The sequence below is a fragment of the Schistocerca gregaria genome, unplaced genomic scaffold, assembly GCF_023897955.1.
Source record: "Schistocerca gregaria isolate iqSchGreg1 unplaced genomic scaffold, iqSchGreg1.2 ptg000850l, whole genome shotgun sequence".
Lineage (NCBI taxonomy): Eukaryota > Metazoa > Arthropoda > Insecta > Orthoptera > Acrididae > Schistocerca > Schistocerca gregaria.
This window is the reverse complement of record NW_026062212.1, coordinates 40,949-68,203: the sequence shown is the minus strand read 5'-3', so window position 1 is coordinate 68,203 and position 27,255 is coordinate 40,949. Positions and strand designations below refer to the sequence as shown.

Here is a 27,255-nt window from a genome sequence, read left to right as displayed (position 1 = left end):
TTTACCCTTCCTGGTGCGCTCCCCTACGTCTGCAGAGAGTCAGGACGTCGCATGAGCCTTTCTTGTGTTCATGTACATACTCAGATGTATCGAAGTCCATGCACCTACTTTCTGCTGGCAATTCTTATACCTGCCGCCTTAGGCTGTAGCGTATCTGAACTCCAAGTCCTGCACACAAGACAGTTGACTGACTATTCATATGTGTCATACTGTTTAGCAACAAGTAATTTTAAAATAGCGTTTCCTTTCGCAGCGCCATCGCGCTTCGAAACATTTTCGCAGCTAAGAATTCGATTGATAATGGCCGTAGTTTCGTTTCAGCTAGTCAGTAAGTGCATATTTTCATATCTTCGTGATATCTGGGATACCTGTAAACACTCAGGAAGGCCAACTTTCTCAACTATTACATCTGTACGTGGTGAGAGAGATTTTGCCCCAGTGAGTAAAACGTGTACCTCTGGTGGGACTCGAACCCACAATCCCCGGTTTAGGAGACCGATGCCTTATCCATTAGGCCACAGAGGCTGGCTGGAGCGGTGTTGGCGGTGTGCTTGCTAAAATGAACACTTGCGAAGTTTACCCTTCCTGGTGCGCTCCCCTACGTCTGCAGAGAGTCAGGACGTCGCATGAGCCTTTCTTGTGTTCATGTACATACTCAGATGTATCGAAGTCCATGCACCTACTTTCTGCTGGCAATTCTTATACCTGCCGCCTTAGGCTGTAGCGTATCTGAACTCCAAGTCCTGCACACAAGACAGTTGACTGACTATTCATATGTGTCATACTGTTTAGCAACAAGTAATTTTAAAATAGCGTTTCCTTTCGCAGCGCCATCGCGCTTCGAAACATTTTCGCAGCTAAGAATTCGATTGATAATGGCCGTAGTTTCGTTTCAGCTAGTCAGTAAGTGCATATTTTCATATCTTCGTGATATCTGGGATACCTGTAAACACTCAGGAAGGCCAACTTTCTCAACTATTACATCTGTACGTGGTGAGAGAGATTTTGCCCCAGTGAGTAAAACGTGTACCTCTGGTGGGACTCGAACCCACAATCCCCGGTTTAGGAGACCGATGCCTTATCCATTAGGCCACAGAGGCTGGCTGGAGCGGTGTTGGCGGTGTGCTTGCTAAAATGAACACTTGCGAAGTTTACCCTTCCTGGTGCGCTCCCCTACGTCTGCAGAGAGTCAGGACGTCGCATGAGCCTTTCTTGTGTTCATGTACATACTCAGATGTATCGAAGTCCATGCACCTACTTTCTGCTGGCAATTCTTATACCTGCCGCCTTAGGCTGTAGCGTATCTGAACTCCAAGTCCTGCACACAAGACAGTTGACTGACTATTCATATGTGTCATACTGTTTAGCAACAAGTAATTTTAAAATAGCGTTTCCTTTCGCAGCGCCATCGCGCTTCGAAACATTTTCGCAGCTAAGAATTCGATTGATAATGGCCGTAGTTTCGTTTCAGCTAGTCAGTAAGTGCATATTTTCATATCTTCGTGATATCTGGGATACCTGTAAACACTCAGGAAGGCCAACTTTCTCAACTATTACATCTGTACGTGGTGAGAGAGATTTTGCCCCAGTGAGTAAAACGTGTACCTCTGGTGGGACTCGAACCCACAATCCCCGGTTTAGGAGACCGATGCCTTATCCATTAGGCCACAGAGGCTGGCTGGAGCGGTGTTGGCGGTGTGCTTGCTAAAATGAACACTTGCGAAGTTTACCCTTCCTGGTGCGCTCCCCTACGTCTGCAGAGAGTCAGGACGTCGCATGAGCCTTTCTTGTGTTCATGTACATACTCAGATGTATCGAAGTCCATGCACCTACTTTCTGCTGGCAATTCTTATACCTGCCGCCTTAGGCTGTAGCGTATCTGAACTCCAAGTCCTGCACACAAGACAGTTGACTGACTATTCATATGTGTCATACTGTTTAGCAACAAGTAATTTTAAAATAGCGTTTCCTTTCGCAGCGCCATCGCGCTTCGAAACATTTTCGCAGCTAAGAATTCGATTGATAATGGCCGTAGTTTCGTTTCAGCTAGTCAGTAAGTGCATATTTTCATATCTTCGTGATATCTGGGATACCTGTAAACACTCAGGAAGGCCAACTTTCTCAACTATTACATCTGTACGTGGTGAGAGAGATTTTGCCCCAGTGAGTAAAACGTGTACCTCTGGTGGGACTCGAACCCACAATCCCCGGTTTAGGAGACCGATGCCTTATCCATTAGGCCACAGAGGCTGGCTGGAGCGGTGTTGGCGGTGTGCTTGCTAAAATGAACACTTGCGAAGTTTACCCTTCCTGGTGCGCTCCCCTACGTCTGCAGAGAGTCAGGACGTCGCATGAGCCTTTCTTGTGTTCATGTACATACTCAGATGTATCGAAGTCCATGCACCTACTTTCTGCTGGCAATTCTTATACCTGCCGCCTTAGGCTGTAGCGTATCTGAACTCCAAGTCCTGCACACAAGACAGTTGACTGACTATTCATATGTGTCATACTGTTTAGCAACAAGTAATTTTAAAATAGCGTTTCCTTTCGCAGCGCCATCGCGCTTCGAAACATTTTCGCAGCTAAGAATTCGATTGATAATGGCCGTAGTTTCGTTTCAGCTAGTCAGTAAGTGCATATTTTCATATCTTCGTGATATCTGGGATACCTGTAAACACTCAGGAAGGCCAACTTTCTCAACTATTACATCTGTACGTGGTGAGAGAGATTTTGCCCCAGTGAGTAAAACGTGTACCTCTGGTGGGACTCGAACCCACAATCCCCGGTTTAGGAGACCGATGCCTTATCCATTAGGCCACAGAGGCTGGCTGGAGCGGTGTTGGCGGTGTGCTTGCTAAAATGAACACTTGCGAAGTTTACCCTTCCTGGTGCGCTCCCCTACGTCTGCAGAGAGTCAGGACGTCGCATGAGCCTTTCTTGTGTTCATGTACATACTCAGATGTATCGAAGTCCATGCACCTACTTTCTGCTGGCAATTCTTATACCTGCCGCCTTAGGCTGTAGCGTATCTGAACTCCAAGTCCTGCACACAAGACAGTTGACTGACTATTCATATGTGTCATACTGTTTAGCAACAAGTAATTTTAAAATAGCGTTTCCTTTCGCAGCGCCATCGCGCTTCGAAACATTTTCGCAGCTAAGAATTCGATTGATAATGGCCGTAGTTTCGTTTCAGCTAGTCAGTAAGTGCATATTTTCATATCTTCGTGATATCTGGGATACCTGTAAACACTCAGGAAGGCCAACTTTCTCAACTATTACATCTGTACGTGGTGAGAGAGATTTTGCCCCAGTGAGTAAAACGTGTACCTCTGGTGGGACTCGAACCCACAATCCCCGGTTTAGGAGACCGATGCCTTATCCATTAGGCCACAGAGGCTGGCTGGAGCGGTGTTGGCGGTGTGCTTGCTAAAATGAACACTTGCGAAGTTTACCCTTCCTGGTGCGCTCCCCTACGTCTGCAGAGAGTCAGGACGTCGCATGAGCCTTTCTTGTGTTCATGTACATACTCAGATGTATCGAAGTCCATGCACCTACTTTCTGCTGGCAATTCTTATACCTGCCGCCTTAGGCTGTAGCGTATCTGAACTCCAAGTCCTGCACACAAGACAGTTGACTGACTATTCATATGTGTCATACTGTTTAGCAACAAGTAATTTTAAAATAGCGTTTCCTTTCGCAGCGCCATCGCGCTTCGAAACATTTTCGCAGCTAAGAATTCGATTGATAATGGCCGTAGTTTCGTTTCAGCTAGTCAGTAAGTGCATATTTTCATATCTTCGTGATATCTGGGATACCTGTAAACACTCAGGAAGGCCAACTTTCTCAACTATTACATCTGTACGTGGTGAGAGAGATTTTGCCCCAGTGAGTAAAACGTGTACCTCTGGTGGGACTCGAACCCACAATCCCCGGTTTAGGAGACCGATGCCTTATCCATTAGGCCACAGAGGCTGGCTGGAGCGGTGTTGGCGGTGTGCTTGCTAAAATGAACACTTGCGAAGTTTACCCTTCCTGGTGCGCTCCCCTACGTCTGCAGAGAGTCAGGACGTCGCATGAGCCTTTCTTGTGTTCATGTACATACTCAGATGTATCGAAGTCCATGCACCTACTTTCTGCTGGCAATTCTTATACCTGCCGCCTTAGGCTGTAGCGTATCTGAACTCCAAGTCCTGCACACAAGACAGTTGACTGACTATTCATATGTGTCATACTGTTTAGCAACAAGTAATTTTAAAATAGCGTTTCCTTTCGCAGCGCCATCGCGCTTCGAAACATTTTCGCAGCTAAGAATTCGATTGATAATGGCCGTAGTTTCGTTTCAGCTAGTCAGTAAGTGCATATTTTCATATCTTCGTGATATCTGGGATACCTGTAAACACTCAGGAAGGCCAACTTTCTCAACTATTACATCTGTACGTGGTGAGAGAGATTTTGCCCCAGTGAGTAAAACGTGTACCTCTGGTGGGACTCGAACCCACAATCCCCGGTTTAGGAGACCGATGCCTTATCCATTAGGCCACAGAGGCTGGCTGGAGCGGTGTTGGCGGTGTGCTTGCTAAAATGAACACTTGCGAAGTTTACCCTTCCTGGTGCGCTCCCCTACGTCTGCAGAGAGTCAGGACGTCGCATGAGCCTTTCTTGTGTTCATGTACATACTCAGATGTATCGAAGTCCATGCACCTACTTTCTGCTGGCAATTCTTATACCTGCCGCCTTAGGCTGTAGCGTATCTGAACTCCAAGTCCTGCACACAAGACAGTTGACTGACTATTCATATGTGTCATACTGTTTAGCAACAAGTAATTTTAAAATAGCGTTTCCTTTCGCAGCGCCATCGCGCTTCGAAACATTTTCGCAGCTAAGAATTCGATTGATAATGGCCGTAGTTTCGTTTCAGCTAGTCAGTAAGTGCATATTTTCATATCTTCGTGATATCTGGGATACCTGTAAACACTCAGGAAGGCCAACTTTCTCAACTATTACATCTGTACGTGGTGAGAGAGATTTTGCCCCAGTGAGTAAAACGTGTACCTCTGGTGGGACTCGAACCCACAATCCCCGGTTTAGGAGACCGATGCCTTATCCATTAGGCCACAGAGGCTGGCTGGAGCGGTGTTGGCGGTGTGCTTGCTAAAATGAACACTTGCGAAGTTTACCCTTCCTGGTGCGCTCCCCTACGTCTGCAGAGAGTCAGGACGTCGCATGAGCCTTTCTTGTGTTCATGTACATACTCAGATGTATCGAAGTCCATGCACCTACTTTCTGCTGGCAATTCTTATACCTGCCGCCTTAGGCTGTAGCGTATCTGAACTCCAAGTCCTGCACACAAGACAGTTGACTGACTATTCATATGTGTCATACTGTTTAGCAACAAGTAATTTTAAAATAGCGTTTCCTTTCGCAGCGCCATCGCGCTTCGAAACATTTTCGCAGCTAAGAATTCGATTGATAATGGCCGTAGTTTCGTTTCAGCTAGTCAGTAAGTGCATATTTTCATATCTTCGTGATATCTGGGATACCTGTAAACACTCAGGAAGGCCAACTTTCTCAACTATTACATCTGTACGTGGTGAGAGAGATTTTGCCCCAGTGAGTAAAACGTGTACCTCTGGTGGGACTCGAACCCACAATCCCCGGTTTAGGAGACCGATGCCTTATCCATTAGGCCACAGAGGCTGGCTGGAGCGGTGTTGGCGGTGTGCTTGCTAAAATGAACACTTGCGAAGTTTACCCTTCCTGGTGCGCTCCCCTACGTCTGCAGAGAGTCAGGACGTCGCATGAGCCTTTCTTGTGTTCATGTACATACTCAGATGTATCGAAGTCCATGCACCTACTTTCTGCTGGCAATTCTTATACCTGCCGCCTTAGGCTGTAGCGTATCTGAACTCCAAGTCCTGCACACAAGACAGTTGACTGACTATTCATATGTGTCATACTGTTTAGTAACAAGTAATTTTAAAATAGCGTTTCCTTTCGCAGCGCCATCGCGCTTCGAAACATTTTCGCAGCTAAGAATTCGATTGATAATGGCCGTAGTTTCGTTTCAGCTAGTCAGTAAGTGCATATTTTCATATCTTCGTGATATCTGGGATACCTGTAAACACTCAGGAAGGCCAACTTTCTCAACTATTACATCTGTACGTGGTGAGAGAGATTTTGCCCCAGTGAGTAAAACGTGTACCTCTGGTGGGACTCGAACCCACAATCCCCGGTTTAGGAGACCGATGCCTTATCCATTAGGCCACAGAGGCTGGCTGGAGCGGTGTTGGCGGTGTGCTTGCTAAAATGAACACTTGCGAAGTTTACCCTTCCTGGTGCGCTCCCCTACGTCTGCAGAGAGTCAGGACGTCGCATGAGCCTTTCTTGTGTTCATGTACATACTCAGATGTATCGAAGTCCATGCACCTACTTTCTGCTGGCAATTCTTATACCTGCCGCCTTAGGCTGTAGCGTATCTGAACTCCAAGTCCTGCACACAAGACAGTTGACTGACTATTCATATGTGTCATACTGTTTAGCAACAAGTAATTTTAAAATAGCGTTTCCTTTCGCAGCGCCATCGCGCTTCGAAACATTTTCGCAGCTAAGAATTCGATTGATAATGGCCGTAGTTTCGTTTCAGCTAGTCAGTAAGTGCATATTTTCATATCTTCGTGATATCTGGGATACCTGTAAACACTCAGGAAGGCCAACTTTCTCAACTATTACATCTGTACGTGGTGAGAGAGATTTTGCCCCAGTGAGTAAAACGTGTACCTCTGGTGGGACTCGAACCCACAATCCCCGGTTTAGGAGACCGATGCCTTATCCATTAGGCCACAGAGGCTGGCTGGAGCGGTGTTGGCGGTGTGCTTGCTAAAATGAACACTTGCGAAGTTTACCCTTCCTGGTGCGCTCCCCTACGTCTGCAGAGAGTCAGGACGTCGCATGAGCCTTTCTTGTGTTCATGTACATACTCAGATGTATCGAAGTCCATGCACCTACTTTCTGCTGGCAATTCTTATACCTGCCGCCTTAGGCTGTAGCGTATCTGAACTCCAAGTCCTGCACACAAGACAGTTGACTGACTATTCATATGTGTCATACTGTTTAGCAACAAGTAATTTTAAAATAGCGTTTCCTTTCGCAGCGCCATCGCGCTTCGAAACATTTTCGCAGCTAAGAATTCGATTGATAATGGCCGTAGTTTCGTTTCAGCTAGTCAGTAAGTGCATATTTTCATATCTTCGTGATATCTGGGATACCTGTAAACACTCAGGAAGGCCAACTTTCTCAACTATTACATCTGTACGTGGTGAGAGAGATTTTGCCCCAGTGAGTAAAACGTGTACCTCTGGTGGGACTCGAACCCACAATCCCCGGTTTAGGAGACCGATGCCTTATCCATTAGGCCACAGAGGCTGGCTGGAGCGGTGTTGGCGGTGTGCTTGCTAAAATGAACACTTGCGAAGTTTACCCTTCCTGGTGCGCTCCCCTACGTCTGCAGAGAGTCAGGACGTCGCATGAGCCTTTCTTGTGTTCATGTACATACTCAGATGTATCGAAGTCCATGCACCTACTTTCTGCTGGCAATTCTTATACCTGCCGCCTTAGGCTGTAGCGTATCTGAACTCCAAGTCCTGCACACAAGACAGTTGACTGACTATTCATATGTGTCATACTGTTTAGCAACAAGTAATTTTAAAATAGCGTTTCCTTTCGCAGCGCCATCGCGCTTCGAAACATTTTCGCAGCTAAGAATTCGATTGATAATGGCCGTAGTTTCGTTTCAGCTAGTCAGTAAGTGCATATTTTCATATCTTCGTGATATCTGGGATACCTGTAAACACTCAGGAAGGCCAACTTTCTCAACTATTACATCTGTACGTGGTGAGAGAGATTTTGCCCCAGTGAGTAAAACGTGTACCTCTGGTGGGACTCGAACCCACAATCCCCAGTTTAGGAGACCGATGCCTTATCCATTAGGCCACAGAGGCTGGCTGGAGCGGTGTTGGCGGTGTGCTTGCTAAAATGAACACTTGCGAAGTTTACCCTTCCTGGTGCGCTCCCCTACGTCTGCAGAGAGTCAGGACGTCGCATGAGCCTTTCTTGTGTTCATGTACATACTCAGATGTATCGAAGTCCATGCACCTACTTTCTGCTGGCAATTCTTATACCTGCCGCCTTAGGCTGTAGCGTATCTGAACTCCAAGTCCTGCACACAAGACAGTTGACTGACTATTCATATGTGTCATACTGTTTAGCAACAAGTAATTTTAAAATAGCGTTTCCTTTCGCAGCGCCATCGCGCTTCGAAACATTTTCGCAGCTAAGAATTCGATTGATAATGGCCGTAGTTTCGTTTCAGCTAGTCAGTAAGTGCATATTTTCATATCTTCGTGATATCTGGGATACCTGTAAACACTCAGGAAGGCCAACTTTCTCAACTATTACATCTGTACGTGGTGAGAGAGATTTTGCCCCAGTGAGTAAAACGTGTACCTCTGGTGGGACTCGAACCCACAATCCCCGGTTTAGGAGACCGATGCCTTATCCATTAGGCCACAGAGGCTGGCTGGAGCGGTGTTGGCGGTGTGCTTGCTAAAATGAACACTTGCGAAGTTTACCCTTCCTGGTGCGCTCCCCTACGTCTGCAGAGAGTCAGGACGTCGCATGAGCCTTTCTTGTGTTCATGTACATACTCAGATGTATCGAAGTCCATGCACCTACTTTCTGCTGGCAATTCTTATACCTGCCGCCTTAGGCTGTAGCGTATCTGAACTCCAAGTCCTGCACACAAGACAGTTGACTGACTATTCATATGTGTCATACTGTTTAGCAACAAGTAATTTTAAAATAGCGTTTCCTTTCGCAGCGCCATCGCGCTTCGAAACATTTTCGCAGCTAAGAATTCGATTGATAATGGCCGTAGTTTCGTTTCAGCTAGTCAGTAAGTGCATATTTTCATATCTTCGTGATATCTGGGATACCTGTAAACACTCAGGAAGGCCAACTTTCTCAACTATTACATCTGTACGTGGTGAGAGAGATTTTGCCCCAGTGAGTAAAACGTGTACCTCTGGTGGGACTCGAACCCACAATCCCCGGTTTAGGAGACCGATGCCTTATCCATTAGGCCACAGAGGCTGGCTGGAGCGGTGTTGGCGGTGTGCTTGCTAAAATGAACACTTGCGAAGTTTACCCTTCCTGGTGCGCTCCCCTACGTCTGCAGAGAGTCAGGACGTCGCATGAGCCTTTCTTGTGTTCATGTACATACTCAGATGTATCGAAGTCCATGCACCTACTTTCTGCTGGCAATTCTTATACCTGCCGCCTTAGGCTGTAGCGTATCTGAACTCCAAGTCCTGCACACAAGACAGTTGACTGACTATTCATATGTGTCATACTGTTTAGCAACAAGTAATTTTAAAATAGCGTTTCCTTTCGCAGCGCCATCGCGCTTCGAAACATTTTCGCAGCTAAGAATTCGATTGATAATGGCCGTAGTTTCGTTTCAGCTAGTCAGTAAGTGCATATTTTCATATCTTCGTGATATCTGGGATACCTGTAAACACTCAGGAAGGCCAACTTTCTCAACTATTACATCTGTACGTGGTGAGAGAGATTTTGCCCCAGTGAGTAAAACGTGTACCTCTGGTGGGACTCGAACCCACAATCCCCGGTTTAGGAGACCGATGCCTTATCCATTAGGCCACAGAGGCTGGCTGGAGCGGTGTTGGCGGTGTGCTTGCTAAAATGAACACTTGCGAAGTTTACCCTTCCTGGTGCGCTCCCCTACGTCTGCAGAGAGTCAGGACGTCGCATGAGCCTTTCTTGTGTTCATGTACATACTCAGATGTATCGAAGTCCATGCACCTACTTTCTGCTGGCAATTCTTATACCTGCCGCCTTAGGCTGTAGCGTATCTGAACTCCAAGTCCTGCACACAAGACAGTTGACTGACTATTCATATGTGTCATACTGTTTAGCAACAAGTAATTTTAAAATAGCGTTTCCTTTCGCAGCGCCATCGCGCTTCGAAACATTTTCGCAGCTAAGAATTCGATTGATAATGGCCGTAGTTTCGTTTCAGCTAGTCAGTAAGTGCATATTTTCATATCTTCGTGATATCTGGGATACCTGTAAACACTCAGGAAGGCCAACTTTCTCAACTATTACATCTGTACGTGGTGAGAGAGATTTTGCCCCAGTGAGTAAAACGTGTACCTCTGGTGGGACTCGAACCCACAATCCCCGCTTTAGGAGACCGATGCCTTATCCATTAGGCCACAGAGGCTGGCTGGAGCGGTGTTGGCGGTGTGCTTGCTAAAATGAACACTTGCGAAGTTTACCCTTCCTGGTGCGCTCCCCTACGTCTGCAGAGAGTCAGGACGTCGCATGAGCCTTTCTTGTGTTCATGTACATACTCAGATGTATCGAAGTCCATGCACCTACTTTCTGCTGGCAATTCTTATACCTGCCGCCTTAGGCTGTAGCGTATCTGAACTCCAAGTCCTGCACACAAGACAGTTGACTGACTATTCATATGTGTCATACTGTTTAGCAACAAGTAATTTTAAAATAGCGTTTCCTTTCGCAGCGCCATCGCGCTTCGAAACATTTTCGCAGCTAAGAATTCGATTGATAATGGCCGTAGTTTCGTTTCAGCTAGTCAGTAAGTGCATATTTTCATATCTTCGTGATATCTGGGATACCTGTAAACACTCAGGAAGGCCAACTTTCTCAACTATTACATCTGTACGTGGTGAGAGAGATTTTGCCCCAGTGAGTAAAACGTGTACCTCTGGTGGGACTCGAACCCACAATCCCCGGTTTAGGAGACCGATGCCTTATCCATTAGGCCACAGAGGCTGGCTGGAGCGGTGTTGGCGGTGTGCTTGCTAAAATGAACACTTGCGAAGTTTACCCTTCCTGGTGCGCTCCCCTACGTCTGCAGAGAGTCAGGACGTCGCATGAGCCTTTCTTGTGTTCATGTACATACTCAGATGTATCGAAGTCCATGCACCTACTTTCTGCTGGCAATTCTTATACCTGCCGCCTTAGGCTGTAGCGTATCTGAACTCCAAGTCCTGCACACAAGACAGTTGACTGACTATTCATATGTGTCATACTGTTTAGCAACAAGTAATTTTAAAATAGCGTTTCCTTTCGCAGCGCCATCGCGCTTCGAAACATTTTCGCAGCTAAGAATTCGATTGATAATGGCCGTAGTTTCGTTTCAGCTAGTCAGTAAGTGCATATTTTCATATCTTCGTGATATCTGGGATACCTGTAAACACTCAGGAAGGCCAACTTTCTCAACTATTACATCTGTACGTGGTGAGAGAGATTTTGCCCCAGTGAGTAAAACGTGTACCTCTGGTGGGACTCGAACCCACAATCCCCGGTTTAGGAGACCGATGCCTTATCCATTAGGCCACAGAGGCTGGCTGGAGCGGTGTTGGCGGTGTGCTTGCTAAAATGAACACTTGCGAAGTTTACCCTTCCTGGTGCGCTCCCCTACGTCTGCAGAGAGTCAGGACGTCGCATGAGCCTTTCTTGTGTTCATGTACATACTCAGATGTATCGAAGTCCATGCACCTACTTTCTGCTGGCAATTCTTATACCTGCCGCCTTAGGCTGTAGCGTATCTGAACTCCAAGTCCTGCACACAAGACAGTTGACTGACTATTCATATGTGTCATACTGTTTAGCAACAAGTAATTTTAAAATAGCGTTTCCTTTCGCAGCGCCATCGCGCTTCGAAACATTTTCGCAGCTAAGAATTCGATTGATAATGGCCGTAGTTTCGTTTCAGCTAGTCAGTAAGTGCATATTTTCATATCTTCGTGATATCTGGGATACCTGTAAACACTCAGGAAGGCCAACTTTCTCAACTATTACATCTGTACGTGGTGAGAGAGATTTTGCCCCAGTGAGTAAAACGTGTACCTCTGGTGGGACTCGAACCCACAATCCCCGGTTTAGGAGACCGATGCCTTATCCATTAGGCCACAGAGGCTGGCTGGAGCGGTGTTGGCGGTGTGCTTGCTAAAATGAACACTTGCGAAGTTTACCCTTCCTGGTGCGCTCCCCTACGTCTGCAGAGAGTCAGGACGTCGCATGAGCCTTTCTTGTGTTCATGTACATACTCAGATGTATCGAAGTCCATGCACCTACTTTCTGCTGGCAATTCTTATACCTGCCGCCTTAGGCTGTAGCGTATCTGAACTCCAAGTCCTGCACACAAGACAGTTGACTGACTATTCATATGTGTCATACTGTTTAGCAACAAGTAATTTTAAAATAGCGTTTCCTTTCGCAGCGCCATCGCGCTTCGAAACATTTTCGCAGCTAAGAATTCGATTGATAATGGCCGTAGTTTCGTTTCAGCTAGTCAGTAAGTGCATATTTTCATATCTTCGTGATATCTGGGATACCTGTAAACACTCAGGAAGGCCAACTTTCTCAACTATTACATCTGTACGTGGTGAGAGAGATTTTGCCCCAGTGAGTAAAACGTGTACCTCTGGTGGGACTCGAACCCACAATCCCCGGTTTAGGAGACCGATGCCTTATCCATTAGGCCACAGAGGCTGGCTGGAGCGGTGTTGGCGGTGTGCTTGCTAAAATGAACACTTGCGAAGTTTACCCTTCCTGGTGCGCTCCCCTACGTCTGCAGAGAGTCAGGACGTCGCATGAGCCTTTCTTGTGTTCATGTACATACTCAGATGTATCGAAGTCCATGCACCTACTTTCTGCTGGCAATTCTTATACCTGCCGCCTTAGGCTGTAGCGTATCTGAACTCCAAGTCCTGCACACAAGACAGTTGACTGACTATTCATATGTGTCATACTGTTTAGCAACAAGTAATTTTAAAATAGCGTTTCCTTTCGCAGCGCCATCGCGCTTCGAAACATTTTCGCAGCTAAGAATTCGATTGATAATGGCCGTAGTTTCGTTTCAGCTAGTCAGTAAGTGCATATTTTCATATCTTCGTGATATCTGGGATACCTGTAAACACTCAGGAAGGCCAACTTTCTCAACTATTACATCTGTACGTGGTGAGAGAGATTTTGCCCCAGTGAGTAAAACGTGTACCTCTGGTGGGACTCGAACCCACAATCCCCGGTTTAGGAGACCGATGCCTTATCCATTAGGCCACAGAGGCTGGCTGGAGCGGTGTTGGCGGTGTGCTTGCTAAAATGAACACTTGCGAAGTTTACCCTTCCTGGTGCGCTCCCCTACGTCTGCAGAGAGTCAGGACGTCGCATGAGCCTTTCTTGTGTTCATGTACATACTCAGATGTATCGAAGTCCATGCACCTACTTTCTGCTGGCAATTCTTATACCTGCCGCCTTAGGCTGTAGCGTATCTGAACTCCAAGTCCTGCACACAAGACAGTTGACTGACTATTCATATGTGTCATACTGTTTAGCAACAAGTAATTTTAAAATAGCGTTTCCTTTCGCAGCGCCATCGCGCTTCGAAACATTTTCGCAGCTAAGAATTCGATTGATAATGGCCGTAGTTTCGTTTCAGCTAGTCAGTAAGTACATATTTTCATATCTTCGTGATATCTGGGATACCTGTAAACACTCAGGAAGGCCAACTTTCTCAACTATTACATCTGTACGTGGTGAGAGAGATTTTGCCCCAGTGAGTAAAACGTGTACCTCTGGTGGGACTCGAACCCACAATCCCCGCTTTAGGAGACCGATGCCTTATCCATTAGGCCACAGAGGCTGGCTGGAGCGGTGTTGGCGGTGTGCTTGCTAAAATGAACACTTGCGAAGTTTACCCTTCCTGGTGCGCTCCCCTACGTCTGCAGAGAGTCAGGACGTCGCATGAGCCTTTCTTGTGTTCATGTACATACTCAGATGTATCGAAGTCCATGCACCTACTTTCTGCTGGCAATTCTTATACCTGCCGCCTTAGGCTGTAGCGTATCTGAACTCCAAGTCCTGCACACAAGACAGTTGACTGACTATTCATATGTGTCATACTGTTTAGCAACAAGTAATTTTAAAATAGCGTTTCCTTTCGCAGCGCCATCGCGCTTCGAAACATTTTCGCAGCTAAGAATTCGATTGATAATGGCCGTAGTTTCGTTTCAGCTAGTCAGTAAGTGCATATTTTCATATCTTCGTGATATCTGGGATACCTGTAAACACTCAGGAAGGCCAACTTTCTCAACTATTACATCTGTACGTGGTGAGAGAGATTTTGCCCCAGTGAGTAAAACGTGTACCTCTGGTGGGACTCGAACCCACAATCCCCAGTTTAGGAGACCGATGCCTTATCCATTAGGCCACAGAGGCTGGCTGGAGCGGTGTTGGCGGTGTGCTTGCTAAAATGAACACTTGCGAAGTTTACCCTTCCTGGTGCGCTCCCCTACGTCTGCAGAGAGTCAGGACGTCGCATGAGCCTTTCTTGTGTTCATGTACATACTCAGATGTATCGAAGTCCATGCACCTACTTTCTGCTGGCAATTCTTATACCTGCCGCCTTAGGCTGTAGCGTATCTGAACTCCAAGTCCTGCACACAAGACAGTTGACTGACTATTCATATGTGTCATACTGTTTAGCAACAAGTAATTTTAAAATAGCGTTTCCTTTCGCAGCGCCATCGCGCTTCGAAACATTTTCGCAGCTAAGAATTCGATTGATAATGGCCGTAGTTTCGTTTCAGCTAGTCAGTAAGTGCATATTTTCATATCTTCGTGATATCTGGGATACCTGTAAACACTCAGGAAGGCCAACTTTCTCAACTATTACATCTGTACGTGGTGAGAGAGATTTTGCCCCAGTGAGTAAAACGTGTACCTCTGGTGGGACTCGAACCCACAATCCCCGGTTTAGGAGACCGATGCCTTATCCATTAGGCCACAGAGGCTGGCTGGAGCGGTGTTGGCGGTGTGCTTGCTAAAATGAACACTTGCGAAGTTTACCCTTCCTGGTGCGCTCCCCTACGTCTGCAGAGAGTCAGGACGTCGCATGAGCCTTTCTTGTGTTCATGTACATACTCAGATGTATCGAAGTCCATGCACCTACTTTCTGCTGGCAATTCTTATACCTGCCGCCTTAGGCTGTAGCGTATCTGAACTCCAAGTCCTGCACACAAGACAGTTGACTGACTATTCATATGTGTCATACTGTTTAGCAACAAGTAATTTTAAAATAGCGTTTCCTTTCGCAGCGCCATCGCGCTTCGAAACATTTTCGCAGCTAAGAATTCGATTGATAATGGCCGTAGTTTCGTTTCAGCTAGTCAGTAAGTGCATATTTTCATATCTTCGTGATATCTGGGATACCTGTAAACACTCAGGAAGGCCAACTTTCTCAACTATTACATCTGTACGTGGTGAGAGAGATTTTGCCCCAGTGAGTAAAACGTGTACCTCTGGTGGGACTCGAACCCACAATCCCCGGTTTAGGAGACGGATGCCTTATCCATTAGGCCACAGAGGCTGGCTGGAGCGGTGTTGGCGGTGTGCTTGCTAAAATGAACACTTGCGAAGTTTACCCTTCCTGGTGCGCTCCCCTACGTCTGCAGAGAGTCAGGACGTCGCATGAGCCTTTCTTGTGTTCATGTACATACTCAGATGTATCGAAGTCCATGCACCTACTTTCTGCTGGCAATTCTTATACCTGCCGCCTTAGGCTGTAGCGTATCTGAACTCCAAGTCCTGCACACAAGACAGTTGACTGACTATTCATATGTGTCATACTGTTTAGCAACAAGTAATTTTAAAATAGCGTTTCCTTTCGCAGCGCCATCGCGCTTCGAAACATTTTCGCAGCTAAGAATTCGATTGATAATGGCCGTAGTTTCGTTTCAGCTAGTCAGTAAGTGCATATTTTCATATCTTCGTGATATCTGGGATACCTGTAAACACTCAGGAAGGCCAACTTTCTCAACTATTACATCTGTACGTGGTGAGAGAGATTTTGCCCCAGTGAGTAAAACGTGTACCTCTGGTGGGACTCGAACCCACAATCCCCGGTTTAGGAGACCGATGCCTTATCCATTTTTTTTTTTTTTTTTTTTTTTTTTTTTTTTTATGAGGATCTTCCAGAAGGGATCCATTCTTCCACCAGAACTCAATCCATTTCTTCTAGGTGAGTGAGGCGTTAACGGCAAAAAAAAAAAAAAAAAAAAAAAAAAAAAAAAAAAAAAAAAAAAAAAAAAAAAAAAAAAAAAAAAAAATGATGACACTATCAACTATGTTAAGCAGTGTCGAACTAAAGTACCTTTTCTGGTTAGGATTAATAAATGAATAAATAAGAAATAAGTGATTAAAAAGGAATCTTCTCCTTTGTTGGTGCAAAATATAAGAAAACGAAAAGTGTTTGTTTTTTTCTCTAGTGTTGTCTTCACATCTTTCGTCTGTTATTGTCCTCTGCTGCTCCTCAATGATGTAGCGAATAGTCGGTTTCGCCTTACTTCGAAAGAAGGTTAAACATGCATTCATGTCTCGTGGTATAGTTTCGGGCGTTCTTTAAATATTACGTTCCCCGTCATGGCAAGACTGACGGGTCGAGTGTCGAATCGCATATCACACAATGGTCTTGCTTAAAAAGTTGGCAAAGGTCGCCTTGTAGTTACGTTCGCGTGCGATCATGCTGTGCTGCAGGGTCAGGTATAGAACGAAATCGTCTTTGTTCTTATCGCCAGTACTAAAAATATAGTGCACTGTGTGACCTATTATCCAGTTGACAGCATTCCGCTTTGTCCTGGGAAATGGGATTGCTTCAGGGTTGAGAAAGTCAGCTGGCGTTATCGCAGATGGTGAGGTCCTCTTGATGCTCGACAGTTTCTGTCGGGCGTAACCCCATATATCTTTCGTGGTACCACAGACGAAACGGTGTTCTTCGCTGTCTATGAGATTACACGTGACACACATTGGCGAGTCCTGCAAATGAATTGCATGAAGCCTGGACTGCGTCGGGATTTTTCTATTGACGGCAGCGTACCACGTCGCCTTTACTTGCGAAGGTAAGTAGGGGCTGTGGATGTTTTGCCACGTCGCGTCCCAGTTGTAGTTTGGAAATTTTTGTTCGATAACATTCCGTGATTTAGTTGCCACAAAGGAGTTGTAGATTGCCTTAACTGTCGTCAAATTCTTTTCAGAGACTGTTGTATGGACATAACTATACTCTAAGAGAAAACTCTTGAAGTGGTAGAGCGCAGTCGGTATATGGTGCACATCAATTGGCGGTTGAAGATCAGTCGGTGCGATTTCATTCAGGACAAGAGCGGTCAGACTGGTCGGTGACTGTTTCCATAGCTTGTAAGTTTTGCAGAAATAAAGAGCTTTCGCTTTTTTGTGTACATCGGTGAGACTGAGTCCGCCATCTCGCGTTGGGAGTGTCAAGGTGTCATATCGAACTTTAAAGATCTGGCCACGACATACAAAGTGTCCAAGCGCGGACAGCATGCATTTGGCTATATCGGTGGGGATGGGCAAAACTTGAGCCACATAATTGATTTTGGCAGTGATATAAATATTGGCCAATTCAACCTTTTGAAGCTCGTCCAATTTCCTGACGCTATGTAACTTCGCACAAGCACGAATTTTGTTGAGCAATTGCTTATAATTGGCGGCAATGGTGTGGCGGATGGTGTTCCGAAAATCGACACCGAGACACGTCATCCTAGTGATCTCTTTAAGCTGGCCATGACCGATCGCGCCTATGCCTTGCCCAACGTTCATGATCCCTGATTTCGTCCAATGCAGTTTCGCACCAGATGCCTTTTCATATTGTGAGATGATCAGGAGACCCCTCTCGACCTCATTGACATTCATAGCTAGGAAGGTAACATCATCAGCGTAAGCTCGGCACACTATCTTCTGCCCGTGTATGTGGAGTCCTTGTAAACGTTCCGTCAAGGTGACTAGCAGCGGTTCGATCGCAATGGCAAACAGCGCCATCGACATAGGGCAGCCCTGCCTAACAGAACTGTTTATCGGGACGGCGCGACTTGGCTGACCGTTAACGACAAGTTTGGATGTACTATTCCGTAACAATTTCTGTATGATGCTGATGAACTGCGGAGGAAAACCCAGAGTCTGCATTATCTGGAAAAGGTAAGGATGGTTCACTCTGTCGAAAGCCTGTGCGAAATCTAAAGTTACGATAGCACATCGGATTTTGCAAGCGTCCGCAACAGAAATCACATCTCGATAGTCTGATAATGTCTGATATATAGCTCTGTCCTTTCCAACACTCGTTTGATGTGATCCAATGACGGTATGCATCACAGTTTTCATTCTCGTTGCGAGAATGCGAGCAAAAATTTTGTAGTCGCTGTTGAGCAACGTAATGGGTCGCAAAGTTGCGACGGTGTTATTGCTCGTCCGTTTCGGGAGTAAGACCACAAGTCCTTCACTGAATGGCGGAGGAATGGGCATGTCCGGTTGGAGAAGTTCGTTGCAGAGCACCGTCAGCTTTGTCTTCAGTTGTGGCCAGAAGACTTGATAAAGTTCCACCGGGAGACCGTCACATCCGGGAGATTTGTTTTTTGGACTGTGGAACACCACATCTTCCAGTTCATCTTCCGTTACATCGGTGACGAGTTCGGCTACATCCGCAGGGCGAAGCCTGTGCGTTAAGCTGCTCCGGAACTCTGCAAGGGCTTCGTCGTCGGTAGGTTTATTGGACATCAAGTCAGTGTAATAAGTTTGAACGGCGTCTCTGATATCGTGTTGCCGAGTTAGAATCGTGCCGTCTTCGGATTGTAGTTCAGTTAAGATCTTTGTCCGTGCTCGTTTAGTTTCACGTATCAGGTGATAAATGGATGGCTGTTCGCCTTTTGCCATAGTCGAAACCCGACCTCTAATTTTGTAACCTTCCATCTGTTTTCGTTTCAAAAGTAATATTTTTGCTTGCAGTCTTTTAATGCGGGGGTAGTTGTCAATCACAGTGGCATCAAGAGTATATAAGTCTCGAAGACATTGATAATAAAACTCCATCGTTCTCTTAAACCACCAGTTCTTATTCCGGGAATATTGTATCATGGATTTACGAATTTTCGGTTTAGCGCATTCGAGCCACCATTGCAATGCCGAGCCGTACGTACTGAATTTGGCTTCACTTTCATTCCACGCTCGAGTGAAGGCTTCTCTGCATTCAGGATCGTCTAAATGTGCAACATTTAGTTTCCATAGTCCTTTGCCTCGGTAGGTTTCCTGTTTCCCCAAATTCAGCGTGCAAATATAAGCCGCATGGTCGGAGAAACTGGTTGGCCAGACCTCAGTTTGTAAAATTCGCTGTCTGAGAGTGTCCGATACGTAAATGCGGTCCAATCTACTCGCTGAATGATTCGTGACGTGAGTAAAACCAGGTGTTGTACCAAACTTGTGCTCCCACGTATCGACTAAACGTAAATCCTTGACGATCTGTTCTAATTCAATCGATTTATTGAAATGCGGCGTCTGATCTTTGGCGGTAAGTACACAGTTAAAATCTCCCGCCAATATTAGGTGGTCATATTGTGTTGCAAAAAGCGGAAGTATTTCTTCCTTGAAAAAGTCCGCTCGGCGTCGCCTATTAGTTGAGCCGGATGGTGCATACAGATTTAGGAGTCTAACATTATTGATAGTCACGCCAATTCCCCTACAACTTATGAGTCGTTCTACATTCTGGACGATAATTCCTTCTTTCGTGAGAATAGCGGTGCCTAAATCGGAACCGTGTCCCGGATTGGCCGTCACATTATAACCGGGAATGTGGTTCAAAGCAATGTCGGCGACCTCCTGAAGCAAGAGGATATCAATGTCGGCGGCGTATAAGAGGTCTACGATGTTGTCGAGTTTGAGGGAACTGCGGATTTTATTTATATTTAATGTACCAATTTTATACGCCTGCTGATCAGTCATTCACGCTCTTACGAGAGTAAGAAGGAATCGGCGCCGTTTTAAAAGAAGTCAGAGTCCTCTTCTTTGTTTGCCTGCCGTGGATCCAGTAACTTATCATCATGTGCCGGTTCTACTGCCGTAGAAGGCTGTTCGGGAAATCGGGAAGTGACTGGAATATCAGTTGCATCAGCGTCCATGTGTTCGACCTCTGGTTCCGCCGCCCAGTCTATAGTGCTGGGGTTCTTGGACGCAAGAGGATGATGTTGTCGTTGTTCTTTTAAACAATGATCAACATCGTCACTGCACATGGGAGACACCTGGCCGGTAGCATCGCGAGAGGGCTCAGTTAGCGTGATTGCACGATCTTCATCCCGCAGGTGTGCAGAAGTTAGCGCCTGTTGTCGGGAGGATTCTGGTGATTTTGCACTGACTTTGTCCATGATTTGCTGCACCTTTCCCCGCAACGACGCCGCCGCCTCTTCCGCACCCTGGCGGGCGATTCTGCGTTTCTTGTTCTTCCGCGGGGATTTAGCAGGTGGACAACGCTCATCGGAATCCGAGATTTCATGGTGGGGTTGTGGGGAACGACATTCAGCAGTCACAGTCCTGACCTGCGTCTCTGAGGAGGTGGAATTTTGTTCTGTTGACAGAGTCGGGGACTGCGCTACGGAATCAACCACGTCACTCACACTCAGGTGTTGCTCTTGTCGCTCAGAAATGTCAACAAGTTGCTCGGCCGTTGGAGGAAGGGTTGGTTGGGGGCGAATGTCTACTTCGGTATCCATGGGCAGTTGGTCGGTCGGTTGGTCGCGAGCCACCGAAGCGTAAGTGGTGGACAAAATAGTCATCTCCGCGGACTTCACCGGTTCACCTGTCGGCAGCTGCACAACACGTCTTTGAATACATTCAGAACGAATATGACCTGGAGAATTGCAAGCTGCACACGTTCGTGGTTGACCATCATAAATGACGATACCTCGATAACCGCAAACGTTAATGTAAGACGGAATATGTCGTAATAAGTCCACCTTCAACTGCCTGACACCGTTCAAAACCGGATATTTGTGAGCACCGGACCATTTTTCTGCAAAATTACTGAGGACCTTCCCAAAGGGTGCAATAACAAGATTGATCGCATCTGTAGGAACTTCAAAGGGTAGCTCAAAAATTCGAATTGTTCGAATACCAAGTCCCACATGATCGACAGTAACTTCGCCAATATTTCCATCACTGTGTTTAAACTTAAGCTTACCACCGGTATTATTGACAACTCGTTCGCATAACTCAGGGTTTTTCAGCTTCAAGTACATCACACTACTCACAATTGACAAGTGAAAACCAACAGTATCTTCAAACGGAACTTGAACAACTTCCTCTAACCAATCCTCAATTTCGAAAGATTTAGGTCGAGCAAAACGTCGATCAAAGGTAAATTTTAGAGTGTCCTTTCTACTAAGTTGAGCCATTACTGCATTTTCGAACGTTGACAGAATATCTAACTACTGCGAAGCGCCGGCGAAAACGCACAGACTTACACAGCGGATGTAAACAAAGCCAGCCGCAGAGCGAAGCACAGCACGACGAACCGCTCGCCACCGCCGCTGCAGGCAGACTATCCATTAGGCCACAGAGGCTGGCTGGAGCGGTGTTGGCGGTGTGCTTGCTAAAATGAACACTTGCGAAGTTTACCCTTCCTGGTGCGCTCCCCTACGTCTGCAGAGAGTCAGGACGTCGCATGAGCCTTTCTTGTGTTCATGTACATACTCAGATGTATCGAAGTCCATGCACCTACTTTCTGCTGGCAATTCTTATACCTGCCGCCTTAGGCTGTAGCGTATCTGAACTCCAAGTCCTGCACACAAGACAGTTGACTGACTATTCATATGTGTCATACTGTTTAGCAACAAGTAATTTTAAAATAGCGTTTCCTTTCGCAGCGCCATCGCGCTTCGAAACATTTTCGCAGCTAAGAATTCGATTGATAATGGCCGTAGTTTCGTTTCAGCTAGTCAGTAAGTGCATATTTTCATATCTTCGTGATATCTGGGATACCTGTAAACACTCAGGAAGGCCAACTTTCTCAACTATTACATCTGTACGTGGTGAGAGAGATTTTGCCCCAGTGAGTAAAACGTGTACCTCTGGTGGGACTCGAACCCACAATCCCCGGTTTAGGAGACCGATGCCTTATCCATTAGGCCACAGAGGCTGGCTGGAGCGGTGTTGGCGGTGTGCTTGCTAAAATGAACACTTGCGAAGTTTACCCTTCCTGGTGCGCTCCCCTACGTCTGCAGAGAGTCAGGACGTCGCATGAGCCTTTCTTGTGTTCATGTACATACTCAGATGTATCGAAGTCCATGCACCTACTTTCTGCTGGCAATTCTTATACCTGCCGCCTTAGGCTGTAGCGTATCTGAACTCCAAGTCCTGCACACAAGACAGTTGACTGACTATTCATATGTGTCATACTGTTTAGCAACAAGTAATTTTAAAATAGCGTTTCCTTTCGCAGCGCCATCGCGCTTCGAAACATTTTCGCAGCTAAGAATTCGATTGATAATGGCCGTAGTTTCGTTTCAGCTAGTCAGTAAGTGCATATTTTCATATCTTCGTGATATCTGGGATACCTGTAAACACTCAGGAAGGCCAACTTTCTCAACTATTACATCTGTACGTGGTGAGAGAGATTTTGCCCCAGTGAGTAAAACGTGTACCTCTGGTGGGACTCGAACCCACAATCCCCGGTTTAGGAGACCGATGCCTTATCCATTAGGCCACAGAGGCTGGCTGGAGCGGTGTTGGCGGTGTGCTTGCTAAAATGAACACTTGCGAAGTTTACCCTTCCTGGTGCGCTCCCCTACGTCTGCAGAGAGTCAGGACGTCGCATGAGCCTTTCTTGTGTTCATGTACATACTCAGATGTATCGAAGTCCATGCACCTACTTTCTGCTGGCAATTCTTATACCTGCCGCCTTAGGCTGTAGCGTATCTGAACTCCAAGTCCTGCACACAAGACAGTTGACTGACTATTCATATGTGTCATACTGTTTAGCAACAAGTAATTTTAAAATAGCGTTTCCTTTCGCAGCGCCATCGCGCTTCGAAACATTTTCGCAGCTAAGAATTCGATTGATAATGGCCGTAGTTTCGTTTCAGCTAGTCAGTAAGTGCATATTTTCATATCTTCGTGATATCTGGGATACCTGTAAACACTCAGGAAGGCCAACTTTCTCAACTATTACATCTGTACGTGGTGAGAGAGATTTTGCCCCAGTGAGTAAAACGTGTACCTCTGGTGGGACTCGAACCCACAATCCCCGGTTTAGGAGACCGATGCCTTATCCATTAGGCCACAGAGGCTGGCTGGAGCGGTGTTGGCGGTGTGCTTGCTAAAATGAACACTTGCGAAGTTTACCCTTCCTGGTGCGCTCCCCTACGTCTGCAGAGAGTCAGGACGTCGCATGAGCCTTTCTTGTGTTCATGTACATACTCAGATGTATCGAAGTCCATGCACCTACTTTCTGCTGGCAATTCTTATACCTGCCGCCTTAGGCTGTAGCGTATCTGAACTCCAAGTCCTGCACACAAGACAGTTGACTGACTATTCATATGTGTCATACTGTTTAGCAACAAGTAATTTTAAAATAGCGTTTCCTTTCGCAGCGCCATCGCGCTTCGAAACATTTTCGCAGCTAAGAATTCGATTGATAATGGCCGTAGTTTCGTTTCAGCTAGTCAGTAAGTGCATATTTTCATATCTTCGTGATATCTGGGATACCTGTAAACACTCAGGAAGGCCAACTTTCTCAACTATTACATCTGTACGTGGTGAGAGAGATTTTGCCCCAGTGAGTAAAACGTGTACCTCTGGTGGGACTCGAACCCACAATCCCCGGTTTAGGAGACCGATGCCTTATCCATTAGGCCACAGAGGCTGGCTGGAGCGGTGTTGGCGGTGTGCTTGCTAAAATGAACACTTGCGAAGTTTACCCTTCCTGGTGCGCTCCCCTACGTCTGCAGAGAGTCAGGACGTCGCATGAGCCTTTCTTGTGTTCATGTACATACTCAGATGTATCGAAGTCCATGCACCTACTTTCTGCTGGCAATTCTTATACCTGCCGCCTTAGGCTGTAGCGTATCTGAACTCCAAGTCCTGCACACAAGACAGTTGACTGACTATTCATATGTGTCATACTGTTTAGCAACAAGTAATTTTAAAATAGCGTTTCCTTTCGCAGCGCCATCGCGCTTCGAAACATTTTCGCAGCTAAGAATTCGATTGATAATGGCCGTAGTTTCGTTTCAGCTAGTCAGTAAGTGCATATTTTCATATCTTCGTGATATCTGGGATACCTGTAAACACTCAGGAAGGCCAACTTTCTCAACTATTACATCTGTACGTGGTGAGAGAGATTTTGCCCCAGTGAGTAAAACGTGTACCTCTGGTGGGACTCGAACCCACAATCCCCGGTTTAGGAGACCGATGCCTTATCCATTAGGCCACAGAGGCTGGCTGGAGCGGTGTTGGCGGTGTGCTTGCTAAAATGAACACTTGCGAAGTTTACCCTTCCTGGTGCGCTCCCCTACGTCTGCAGAGAGTCAGGACGTCGCATGAGCCTTTCTTGTGTTCATGTACATACTCAGATGTATCGAAGTCCATGCACCTACTTTCTGCTGGCAATTCTTATACCTGCCGCCTTAGGCTGTAGCGTATCTGAACTCCAAGTCCTGCACACAAGACAGTTGACTGACTATTCATATGTGTCATACTGTTTAGCAACAAGTAATTTTAAAATAGCGTTTCCTTTCGCAGCGCCATCGCGCTTCGAAACATTTTCGCAGCTAAGAATTCGATTGATAATGGCCGTAGTTTCGTTTCAGCTAGTCAGTAAGTGCATATTTTCATATCTTCGTGATATCTGGGATACCTGTAAACACTCAGGAAGGCCAACTTTCTCAACTATTACATCTGTACGTGGTGAGAGAGATTTTGCCCCAGTGAGTAAAACGTGTACCTCTGGTGGGACTCGAACCCACAATCCCCGGTTTAGGAGACCGATGCCTTATCCATTAGGCCACAGAGGCTGGCTGGAGCGGTGTTGGCGGTGTGCTTGCTAAAATGAACACTTGCGAAGTTTACCCTTCCTGGTGCGCTCCCCTACGTCTGCAGAGAGTCAGGACGTCGCATGAGCCTTTCTTGTGTTCATGTACATACTCAGATGTATCGAAGTCCATGCACCTACTTTCTGCTGGCAATTCTTATACCTGCCGCCTTAGGCTGTAGCGTATCTGAACTCCAAGTCCTGCACACAAGACAGTTGACTGACTATTCATATGTGTCATACTGTTTAGCAACAAGTAATTTTAAAATAGCGTTTCCTTTCGCAGCGCCATCGCGCTTCGAAACATTTTCGCAGCTAAGAATTCGATTGATAATGGCCGTAGTTTCGTTTCAGCTAGTCAGTAAGTGCATATTTTCATATCTTCGTGATATCTGGGATACCTGTAAACACTCAGGAAGGCCAACTTTCTCAACTATTACATCTGTACGTGGTGAGAGAGATTTTGCCCCAGTGAGTAAAACGTGTACCTCTGGTGGGACTCGAACCCACAATCCCCGGTTTAGGAGACCGATGCCTTATCCATTAGGCCACAGAGGCTGGCTGGAGCGGTGTTGGCGGTGTGCTTGCTAAAATGAACACTTGCGAAGTTTACCCTTCCTGGTGCGCTCCCCTACGTCTGCAGAGAGTCAGGACGTCGCATGAGCCTTTCTTGTGTTCATGTACATACTCAGATGTATCGAAGTCCATGCACCTACTTTCTGCTGGCAATTCTTATACCTGCCGCCTTAGGCTGTAGCGTATCTGAACTCCAAGTCCTGCACACAAGACAGTTGACTGACTATTCATATGTGTCATACTGTTTAGCAACAAGTAATTTTAAAATAGCGTTTCCTTTCGCAGCGCCATCGCGCTTCGAAACATTTTCGCAGCTAAGAATTCGATTGATAATGGCCGTAGTTTCGTTTCAGCTAGTCAGTAAGTGCATATTTTCATATCTTCGTGATATCTGGGATACCTGTAAACACTCAGGAAGGCCAACTTTCTCAACTATTACATCTGTACGTGGTGAGAGAGATTTTGCCCCAGTGAGTAAAACGTGTACCTCTGGTGGGACTCGAACCCACAATCCCCGGTTTAGGAGACCGATGCCTTATCCATTAGGCCACAGAGGCTGGCTGGAGCGGTGTTGGCGGTGTGCTTGCTAAAATGAACACTTGCGAAGTTTACCCTTCCTGGTGCGCTCCCCTACGTCTGCAGAGAGTCAGGACGTCGCATGAGCCTTTCTTGTGTTCATGTACATACTCAGATGTATCGAAGTCCATGCACCTACTTTCTGCTGGCAATTCTTATACCTGCCGCCTTAGGCTGTAGCGTATCTGAACTCCAAGTCCTGCACACAAGACAGTTGACTGACTATTCATATGTGTCATACTGTTTAGCAACAAGTAATTTTAAAATAGCGTTTCCTTTCGCAGCGCCATCGCGCTTCGAAACATTTTCGCAGCTAAGAATTCGATTGATAATGGCCGTAGTTTCGTTTCAGCTAGTCAGTAAGTGCATATTTTCATATCTTCGTGATATCTGGGATACCTGTAAACACTCAGGAAGGCCAACTTTCTCAACTATTACATCTGTACGTGGTGAGAGAGATTTTGCCCCAGTGAGTAAAACGTGTACCTCTGGTGGGACTCGAACCCACAATCCCCGGTTTAGGAGACCGATGCCTTATCCATTAGGCCACAGAGGCTGGCTGGAGCGGTGTTGGCGGTGTGCTTGCTAAAATGAACACTTGCGAAGTTTACCCTTCCTGGTGCGCTCCCCTACGTCTGCAGAGAGTCAGGACGTCGCATGAGCCTTTCTTGTGTTCATGTACATACTCAGATGTATCGAAGTCCATGCACCTACTTTCTGCTGGCAATTCTTATACCTGCCGCCTTAGGCTGTAGCGTATCTGAACTCCAAGTCCTGCACACAAGACAGTTGACTGACTATTCATATGTGTCATACTGTTTAGCAACAAGTAATTTTAAAATAGCGTTTCCTTTCGCAGCGCCATCGCGCTTCGAAACATTTTCGCAGCTAAGAATTCGATTGATAATGGCCGTAGTTTCGTTTCAGCTAGTCAGTAAGTGCATATTTTCATATCTTCGTGATATCTGGGATACCTGTAAACACTCAGGAAGGCCAACTTTCTCAACTATTACATCTGTACGTGGTGAGAGAGATTTTGCCCCAGTGAGTAAAACGTGTACCTCTGGTGGGACTCGAACCCACAATCCCCGGTTTAGGAGACCGATGCCTTATCCATTAGGCCACAGAGGCTGGCT

At 46.4% G+C, this 27,255-nt stretch overlaps 37 non-coding genes across 37 annotated transcripts; all 37 read right to left on the bottom strand.

Moving 5' to 3' along the window:
• Positions 1–452: 452 nt before the first annotated feature.
• Trnar-ccu (transfer RNA arginine (anticodon CCU)) lies at positions 453–525 on the bottom strand. The gene has a single exon. It is a non-coding gene; the product is annotated as a tRNA-Arg (tRNA).
• Positions 526–1,027: 502 nt separating this feature from the next.
• Trnar-ccu (transfer RNA arginine (anticodon CCU)) lies at positions 1,028–1,100 on the bottom strand. The gene has a single exon. It is a non-coding gene; the product is annotated as a tRNA-Arg (tRNA).
• A 502-nt stretch (positions 1,101–1,602) lies between these two features.
• Trnar-ccu (transfer RNA arginine (anticodon CCU)) lies at positions 1,603–1,675 on the bottom strand. Its single transcript has one exon. It is a non-coding gene; the product is annotated as a tRNA-Arg (tRNA).
• Positions 1,676–2,177: 502 nt separating this feature from the next.
• Positions 2,178–2,250, bottom strand: Trnar-ccu (transfer RNA arginine (anticodon CCU)). The gene has a single exon. It is a non-coding gene; the product is annotated as a tRNA-Arg (tRNA).
• Positions 2,251–2,752: 502 nt separating this feature from the next.
• Trnar-ccu (transfer RNA arginine (anticodon CCU)) lies at positions 2,753–2,825 on the bottom strand. Its single transcript has one exon. It is a non-coding gene; the product is annotated as a tRNA-Arg (tRNA).
• A 502-nt stretch (positions 2,826–3,327) lies between these two features.
• On the bottom strand, positions 3,328–3,400 carry Trnar-ccu (transfer RNA arginine (anticodon CCU)). The gene has a single exon. It is a non-coding gene; the product is annotated as a tRNA-Arg (tRNA).
• A 502-nt stretch (positions 3,401–3,902) lies between these two features.
• Positions 3,903–3,975, bottom strand: Trnar-ccu (transfer RNA arginine (anticodon CCU)). The gene has a single exon. It is a non-coding gene; the product is annotated as a tRNA-Arg (tRNA).
• A 502-nt stretch (positions 3,976–4,477) lies between these two features.
• Trnar-ccu (transfer RNA arginine (anticodon CCU)) lies at positions 4,478–4,550 on the bottom strand. Its single transcript has one exon. It is a non-coding gene; the product is annotated as a tRNA-Arg (tRNA).
• Positions 4,551–5,052: 502 nt separating this feature from the next.
• Trnar-ccu (transfer RNA arginine (anticodon CCU)) lies at positions 5,053–5,125 on the bottom strand. Its single transcript has one exon. It is a non-coding gene; the product is annotated as a tRNA-Arg (tRNA).
• A 502-nt stretch (positions 5,126–5,627) lies between these two features.
• Positions 5,628–5,700, bottom strand: Trnar-ccu (transfer RNA arginine (anticodon CCU)). The gene has a single exon. It is a non-coding gene; the product is annotated as a tRNA-Arg (tRNA).
• Positions 5,701–6,202: 502 nt separating this feature from the next.
• On the bottom strand, positions 6,203–6,275 carry Trnar-ccu (transfer RNA arginine (anticodon CCU)). Its single transcript has one exon. It is a non-coding gene; the product is annotated as a tRNA-Arg (tRNA).
• A 502-nt stretch (positions 6,276–6,777) lies between these two features.
• Positions 6,778–6,850, bottom strand: Trnar-ccu (transfer RNA arginine (anticodon CCU)). The gene has a single exon. It is a non-coding gene; the product is annotated as a tRNA-Arg (tRNA).
• Positions 6,851–7,352: 502 nt separating this feature from the next.
• Positions 7,353–7,425, bottom strand: Trnar-ccu (transfer RNA arginine (anticodon CCU)). The gene has a single exon. It is a non-coding gene; the product is annotated as a tRNA-Arg (tRNA).
• Positions 7,426–7,927: 502 nt separating this feature from the next.
• Positions 7,928–8,000, bottom strand: Trnar-ccu (transfer RNA arginine (anticodon CCU)). Its single transcript has one exon. It is a non-coding gene; the product is annotated as a tRNA-Arg (tRNA).
• Positions 8,001–8,502: 502 nt separating this feature from the next.
• Trnar-ccu (transfer RNA arginine (anticodon CCU)) lies at positions 8,503–8,575 on the bottom strand. Its single transcript has one exon. It is a non-coding gene; the product is annotated as a tRNA-Arg (tRNA).
• Positions 8,576–9,077: 502 nt separating this feature from the next.
• Trnar-ccu (transfer RNA arginine (anticodon CCU)) lies at positions 9,078–9,150 on the bottom strand. The gene has a single exon. It is a non-coding gene; the product is annotated as a tRNA-Arg (tRNA).
• Positions 9,151–9,652: 502 nt separating this feature from the next.
• On the bottom strand, positions 9,653–9,725 carry Trnar-ccu (transfer RNA arginine (anticodon CCU)). The gene has a single exon. It is a non-coding gene; the product is annotated as a tRNA-Arg (tRNA).
• Positions 9,726–10,227: 502 nt separating this feature from the next.
• Trnar-ccu (transfer RNA arginine (anticodon CCU)) lies at positions 10,228–10,300 on the bottom strand. The gene has a single exon. It is a non-coding gene; the product is annotated as a tRNA-Arg (tRNA).
• A 502-nt stretch (positions 10,301–10,802) lies between these two features.
• Positions 10,803–10,875, bottom strand: Trnar-ccu (transfer RNA arginine (anticodon CCU)). The gene has a single exon. It is a non-coding gene; the product is annotated as a tRNA-Arg (tRNA).
• Positions 10,876–11,377: 502 nt separating this feature from the next.
• On the bottom strand, positions 11,378–11,450 carry Trnar-ccu (transfer RNA arginine (anticodon CCU)). Its single transcript has one exon. It is a non-coding gene; the product is annotated as a tRNA-Arg (tRNA).
• A 502-nt stretch (positions 11,451–11,952) lies between these two features.
• Positions 11,953–12,025, bottom strand: Trnar-ccu (transfer RNA arginine (anticodon CCU)). The gene has a single exon. It is a non-coding gene; the product is annotated as a tRNA-Arg (tRNA).
• A 502-nt stretch (positions 12,026–12,527) lies between these two features.
• Trnar-ccu (transfer RNA arginine (anticodon CCU)) lies at positions 12,528–12,600 on the bottom strand. The gene has a single exon. It is a non-coding gene; the product is annotated as a tRNA-Arg (tRNA).
• Positions 12,601–13,102: 502 nt separating this feature from the next.
• Positions 13,103–13,175, bottom strand: Trnar-ccu (transfer RNA arginine (anticodon CCU)). Its single transcript has one exon. It is a non-coding gene; the product is annotated as a tRNA-Arg (tRNA).
• A 502-nt stretch (positions 13,176–13,677) lies between these two features.
• Positions 13,678–13,750, bottom strand: Trnar-ccu (transfer RNA arginine (anticodon CCU)). Its single transcript has one exon. It is a non-coding gene; the product is annotated as a tRNA-Arg (tRNA).
• A 502-nt stretch (positions 13,751–14,252) lies between these two features.
• Trnar-ccu (transfer RNA arginine (anticodon CCU)) lies at positions 14,253–14,325 on the bottom strand. The gene has a single exon. It is a non-coding gene; the product is annotated as a tRNA-Arg (tRNA).
• A 502-nt stretch (positions 14,326–14,827) lies between these two features.
• Trnar-ccu (transfer RNA arginine (anticodon CCU)) lies at positions 14,828–14,900 on the bottom strand. Its single transcript has one exon. It is a non-coding gene; the product is annotated as a tRNA-Arg (tRNA).
• A 502-nt stretch (positions 14,901–15,402) lies between these two features.
• Trnar-ccu (transfer RNA arginine (anticodon CCU)) lies at positions 15,403–15,475 on the bottom strand. The gene has a single exon. It is a non-coding gene; the product is annotated as a tRNA-Arg (tRNA).
• Positions 15,476–22,002: 6,527 nt separating this feature from the next.
• Trnar-ccu (transfer RNA arginine (anticodon CCU)) lies at positions 22,003–22,075 on the bottom strand. Its single transcript has one exon. It is a non-coding gene; the product is annotated as a tRNA-Arg (tRNA).
• Positions 22,076–22,577: 502 nt separating this feature from the next.
• Trnar-ccu (transfer RNA arginine (anticodon CCU)) lies at positions 22,578–22,650 on the bottom strand. The gene has a single exon. It is a non-coding gene; the product is annotated as a tRNA-Arg (tRNA).
• A 502-nt stretch (positions 22,651–23,152) lies between these two features.
• Trnar-ccu (transfer RNA arginine (anticodon CCU)) lies at positions 23,153–23,225 on the bottom strand. Its single transcript has one exon. It is a non-coding gene; the product is annotated as a tRNA-Arg (tRNA).
• A 502-nt stretch (positions 23,226–23,727) lies between these two features.
• Positions 23,728–23,800, bottom strand: Trnar-ccu (transfer RNA arginine (anticodon CCU)). The gene has a single exon. It is a non-coding gene; the product is annotated as a tRNA-Arg (tRNA).
• A 502-nt stretch (positions 23,801–24,302) lies between these two features.
• Positions 24,303–24,375, bottom strand: Trnar-ccu (transfer RNA arginine (anticodon CCU)). The gene has a single exon. It is a non-coding gene; the product is annotated as a tRNA-Arg (tRNA).
• A 502-nt stretch (positions 24,376–24,877) lies between these two features.
• On the bottom strand, positions 24,878–24,950 carry Trnar-ccu (transfer RNA arginine (anticodon CCU)). Its single transcript has one exon. It is a non-coding gene; the product is annotated as a tRNA-Arg (tRNA).
• Positions 24,951–25,452: 502 nt separating this feature from the next.
• Trnar-ccu (transfer RNA arginine (anticodon CCU)) lies at positions 25,453–25,525 on the bottom strand. The gene has a single exon. It is a non-coding gene; the product is annotated as a tRNA-Arg (tRNA).
• Positions 25,526–26,027: 502 nt separating this feature from the next.
• Trnar-ccu (transfer RNA arginine (anticodon CCU)) lies at positions 26,028–26,100 on the bottom strand. Its single transcript has one exon. It is a non-coding gene; the product is annotated as a tRNA-Arg (tRNA).
• Positions 26,101–26,602: 502 nt separating this feature from the next.
• Trnar-ccu (transfer RNA arginine (anticodon CCU)) lies at positions 26,603–26,675 on the bottom strand. The gene has a single exon. It is a non-coding gene; the product is annotated as a tRNA-Arg (tRNA).
• A 502-nt stretch (positions 26,676–27,177) lies between these two features.
• Trnar-ccu (transfer RNA arginine (anticodon CCU)) lies at positions 27,178–27,250 on the bottom strand. Its single transcript has one exon. It is a non-coding gene; the product is annotated as a tRNA-Arg (tRNA).
• Between the last annotated feature and the right edge of the window lie 5 nt (positions 27,251–27,255).